Here is a 5738-nt window from a genome sequence, read left to right on the forward strand (position 1 = left end):
ATTATTAGCAACAAGCCATTATTAGGATAAGCAAAGAGGAAAGTAGGCAACAAGCAAGCACAAAGCAAAAATTTCTCTCAAAATTTTTCAAAATTTCTACACTACATGCAAACTATTCTATATGCAAATGCCAAAATTTCTACACTACATGCAAACTATTCTATATGCAAATGCAATATCTCCCCCCAAGCTAAACATCACATTGTCCTCAATGTGCCAACTATCCAAATCACCCAATCAAACCATAAAAATGGCTCAAGGCACAAAACAAGAAGGACTAGAGGTTATGTTTAATGGGATGCAAGTTCTAAACTAAAATGCAAAGCAATTAAAACTTACTCGACTTGCTTGTGACACCCTCAATTATTGCGGAAAAGTAAACACGTAATTCTACAGAAAAACTGACAGGATATGTTTGTAATAGGTTCAATTGGGTAAAAACCTGTAATTTTTAAAACCTGAACCTGTTATAAAGATATCCAAAAGGGAAGGTGTCAAACATGCAAGGTCCAAAATAAATCTCATGAATGAAACATCGCTAAAGTCGCGAAACAAAGTTATACAAACCAAATATGAGAAAGGGAGACATATGTCCCTAAAATGTATGTGACATAAAAAGGGTTTAAGGGTCACAATAAAATAAAACCAGTCTAGGTTCCAAGGTTACTTTGCTCGCTAGCTCGTCCATGTACCCCATATATGCATCACCTACCTCATTCGCATTTTTACAAATACGAAAGCCACGGTCGATGGGGAGTAACTCCGAGTTCTCCCAGCCACGAAATGTCATAATTAATATAACATGTAAACATAAGAATATGAATATGAATCACACATAGCCTTAGCATATAGATGCTAGACAATCGTGCTTATCATGTGAACAACAATATAACAACACATAGTCCTAGCATGTGAATACTAGACCGACTCATACTACACTATCATGTGAATCACATAACATCCAGGAATCCAAACTCTATCAACCATAGCCGGCTTGCATATCACCTTCTATGATTCATAGAATCACCATACAAGAAAGGGCAATATATCAAAGACAGGCATAAGTTCTTAGTACCGTCAATAGTCACTCTGTAACTCGAGTCTATACCACGAGGTAGGGAAGGTAATCGAACCGGTATCTTGGCTCAGCGGTTAATATTAATAAAACATGGCCAAGACACAACACAACCCTAGCCTAAAATCACAAGCAGACCTAGACATGCGGATACACACCACCGCACCCAAGACCCACAATTTTTCTAAAACAAAGTGAGTACCCTAAGGAGTCCACCAAAGGGTTGGCTAGTACTTAAGCTGACCACTTACTCTCAAAATAAGTAACGAGGTCATGCCCCAACTTGGATATAAATCCACTAGTCAGGAACACAAAGACTATTAAGCAGTGAACATATACTCGTCAGTGACTATAAAGACCTATCTATGATGAAGGCCGAAATACTCACCTAGGACCTAGTCCCAGCTTGAATATTTTAGCCCACACCACTCAAGACAAATAGGACACCCACTTAACCATAAGAGGGCAAAGAGTCCAACTTACCAACATAAATGCTAACATTCTATCATGTGAAAGGCTATATAAATGTCTATTCAGCAGACAATGCAACAATATCCTCAATATCAATAATAATCCAAATTCCAGCTAACCGTTAATCTCATAATTCATGAGAACAAGCTAAAATGGCAACAAGGCAAGAAGACTCAAGTATAAGGCAACCAATTCATCCAACAACCAACATGTGAAATGATAATTACAAATATCAAGGCATAACATAAAACATCCAATCTCACCTCAAAGACAAACCCTCGACCTGAGTCCCGCGACGGGTCATCGGTCAAATCGAGGCTGACTGGTTTAAACCTAGCTTGACCAAACTCGTTCGGTCAATCTGGCCCATCTCAGAGTCTTGGCCTACTTTGGCCCAAATTACAAAATTTATCGCAATATTATTCTCATGCTATTTCCAATTTCTATCATGTGAAAAACGAAAGTAACACATTATCAATCACCTAAACACTTAACAAACAACAAACACCACATAAACTACTAATGTGACATTAATTCGTCGAGTAACTCGGAATAGTTACCTTAAGCTAGCAAAGAGACAAGCAATAAACTTGAGAAAGCTTCTAAAACCCAAAATTACTCTTCATCTTCAACCACATATGAGTCACCTAAAATAATTATGTGAAAGGATGATATTAACGAATTATCGTTATATAAAATATGAGACGGAAATTAATTTAATTATATTTTAGATAAACCAAACTAGCGTCAAAACAATTTATAGATACGGCCCCAAACTCGCGACTTAGCCAGGCCACTGCCTAGGCCACGGCCAGGCCACTGCCTAGGCCACGGCCAGGCTACAGCAGGCCACGGCCAGGCCGCTGCTAGGCCAACCTTATAAAAGTCACTCTCGTCCCAAAAATTAATTCAAAATAGCAATTAAAAGAATTTTATCCAACTTAATAAAATACGGGGTGTTACAATCACCCCATCTTTTAAAAAGTTTCGTCCTCGAAACTTGAAAGTATAAATGAAAGGTTATAAAAAATAAAACTGGAATTGGAATCGGTAACCAAAACATTTTAAAGGTTATTTATCGTAAGAATCAAAATTCTTTCAAGAACTTCAACTAAAATTTTCCGACAGAACCAGACTCTCATCAGAGGAACGGAAGTATTCTCGTTACGTATTCAAGAACATCACATTCCAAATCAAAGATAAGGTCAAAAGGCAAATCATTTGTATAAATCAAAATCAAAATACCTTCAAAAACATTAATGAAGAGTTTTCAAAAATATAAGTCTCATTCATGGAACGGAATTGCTCTTGTCGCGCACACAAGAACGCTAACTTTCCATGTCAAAGACAGATTTAAAATAAAAATCATTCGCCGATAAGCGCAGGGCAAGTTATTAGACGCCTTTAATAACGAGTCCTAACATCCCATCAACGTTAAAATCAAATGAAAATGGCAATCCATTCAAGCTTTTCTTTCGCAAAAGCCAAAAGAAAATTAAGGGATTCATGGTTAAACTCAAAAAGGAGTCAAGTTCGTGAAAATATAACATTAAATTTTGACAAATAATCATAAACAAATCAAAGTTAGTTAGAATTTGAACAAAATTTAAAAGCAACTCGGGTTTAACAATCAAAATTTAGGATAAAGGAGTCGATGCTCAAAGATAAAAATGGGAACTGAATTAAATTTTCATTTTCAAACCTTTAAAATAGGTAAAGTTTTGTAGGAGTAACATATTTTTTTTTTTTAAACAACGAATCGAAAATGATAGTTTGAATTGTTTAGAAATTGTACGAAAAGAAAAGTAACTCAGATAGCATAAAAAAAAATAAAGTATGTTAAGAGAGCTCAAACTTAACCAACAAGAGAGCTATAATGACTTTCATAGGGTAAAAATTGAAGTCAAAATTACAAGGATGTCAAAGATAGAGTTTCACAAGATACGAATGTCAAACTTAAAGGAGGAGCAAGATGAAGCGAGGAAATGAGGTATGAACGGTAACGCTTATGATCAAGGAGAAAGGGAAATTAGACGACAAGGAAACGCCAGATACTCAAATCTCAAACAACAATGTCATCACTCCACTAAGGAAACAAAGGGTAATAACTCCATTAGCTATAGATAAGCTCACGGTCATTGATCCAAGAACGCAACAATTATAAAATGACAATCAACAAACATGTTAGTACCTAACAAAGAGCAAACACAAAGAGACTACAACATAAGATCCTAAATCTACCCATCTTACCCGTCTCTCAAGTTTATTATTTTAAGGTCAAGTTATTTATATTGGGGTGCACAAACGTGCGTCGGGAGCAAATATGCTCTGATACCAACTGTGACACCCTCAATTATTGCGGAAAAGTAAACACGTAATTCTACAGAAAAACTGACAGGATATGTTTGTAATAGGTTCAATTGGGTAAAAACCTGTAATTTTTAAAACCTGAACCTGTTATAAAGATATCCAAAAGGGAAGGTGTCAAACATGCAAGGTCCAAAATAAATCTCATGAATGAAACGTCGCTAAAGTCGCGAAACAAAGTTATACAAACCAAATATGAGAAAGGGAGACATATGTCCCTAAAATGTATGTGACATAAAAAGGGTTTAAGGGTCACAATAAAATAAAACCAGTCTAGGTTCCAAGGTTACTTTGCTCGCTAGCTCGTCCATGTACCCCATATATGCATCACCTACCTGTCATTCGCATTTTATACAAATACGAAAGCCACAGTCAGTGGGGAGTAACTCCGAGTTCTCCCAGCCACGAAATGTCATAATTAATATAACATGTAAACATAAGAATATGAATATGAATCACACATAGCCTTAGCATATAGATGCTAGACAATCGTGCTTATCATGTGAACAACAATATAACAACACATAGTCCTAGCATGTGAATACTAGACCGACTCATACTACACTATCATGTGAATCACATAACATCCAGGAATCCAAACTCTATCAACCATAGCCGGCTTGCATCTCACCTTCTATGATTCATAGAATCACCATACAAGAAAGGGCAATATATCAAAGACAGGCATAAGTTCTTAGTACCGTCAATAGTCACTCAGAATCGAGTCTATACCACGAGGTAGGGAAGGTAATCGAACCGGTATCTTGGCTCGGCTCACGTTAATATTAATAAAACATGGCCAAGACACAACACAACCCTAGCCTAAAATCTGCGCAGACCTAGACATGCGGATACACACCACCGCACCCAAGACCCACAATTTTTCTAAAACAAAGTGAGTACCCTAAGGAGTCCACCAAAGGGTTGGCTAGTACTTAAGCTGACCACTTACTCTTAAAATAAGTAACGAGGTCATGCCCCAACTTGGATATAAATCCACTAGTCAGGAACACAAAGGCTATTAAGCAGTGAACATATACTCGTCAGAGACTATAAAGACCTATCTATGATGAAGGCCGAAATACTCACCTAGGACCTAGTCCCAGCTTGAATATTTTAGCCCACACCACTCAAGACAAATAGGACACCCACTTAACCATAAGAGGGCAAAGAGTCCAACTTACCAACATAAATGCTAACATTCTATCATGTGAAAGGCTATATAAATGTCTATTCAGCAGACAATCCAACAATATCCTCAATATCAATAATAATCCAAATTCCAGCTAACCGTTAATCTCATAATTCATGAGAACAAGCTAAAATGGCAACAAGGCAAGAAGACTCAAGTATAAGGCAACCAATTCATCCAACAACCAACATGTGAAATGATAATTACAAATATCAAGGCATAACATAAAACATCCAATCTTACCTCAAAGACAAACCCTCGACCCGAGTCCCGCGACGGGTCATCGGTCAAATTGAGGCTGACTGGTTTAAACCTAGCTTGACCAATCTCGTTTGGTCAATCTGGCCCAGCTCAGAGTCTTGGCCTACTTTGGCCCAAATTACAAAATTTATCGCAATATTATTCTCATGCTATTTCCAATTTCTATCATGTGAAAAACGAAAGTAACACATTATCAATCACCTAAACACTTAACAAACAACAAACACCACATAAACTACTAATGTGACATTAATTCGTCGAGTAACTCGGAATAGTTACCTTAAGCTAGCAAAGAGACAAGCAATAAACTTGAGAAAGCTTCTAAAACCCAAAATTACTCTTCATCTTCAACCACATATGAGTCACCTAAAA

The 5738-nt window shown here is 36.9% G+C and overlaps 2 long non-coding RNA genes across 2 annotated transcripts; both read right to left on the reverse strand.

Moving 5' to 3' along the window:
• Positions 1-515: 515 nt before the first annotated feature.
• Positions 516-2199, reverse strand: LOC141614788 (uncharacterized). The gene is made up of 2 exons (XR_012529372.1): positions 2107-2199; positions 516-712 (listed from the first exon to the last, which is right to left on the reverse strand). It is a non-coding gene; the product is annotated as an uncharacterized LOC141614788 (long non-coding RNA).
• A 1845-nt stretch (positions 2200-4044) lies between these two features.
• On the reverse strand, positions 4045-5738 carry LOC141614789 (uncharacterized). The gene is made up of 2 exons (XR_012529373.1): positions 5646-5738; positions 4045-4248 (listed from the first exon to the last, which is right to left on the reverse strand). It is a non-coding gene; the product is annotated as an uncharacterized LOC141614789 (long non-coding RNA).

Source organism: Silene latifolia, chromosome 11, assembly GCF_048544455.1.
Source record: "Silene latifolia isolate original U9 population chromosome 11, ASM4854445v1, whole genome shotgun sequence".
In the NCBI taxonomy this organism is placed as follows: Eukaryota; Viridiplantae; Streptophyta; class Magnoliopsida; order Caryophyllales; family Caryophyllaceae; genus Silene; species Silene latifolia.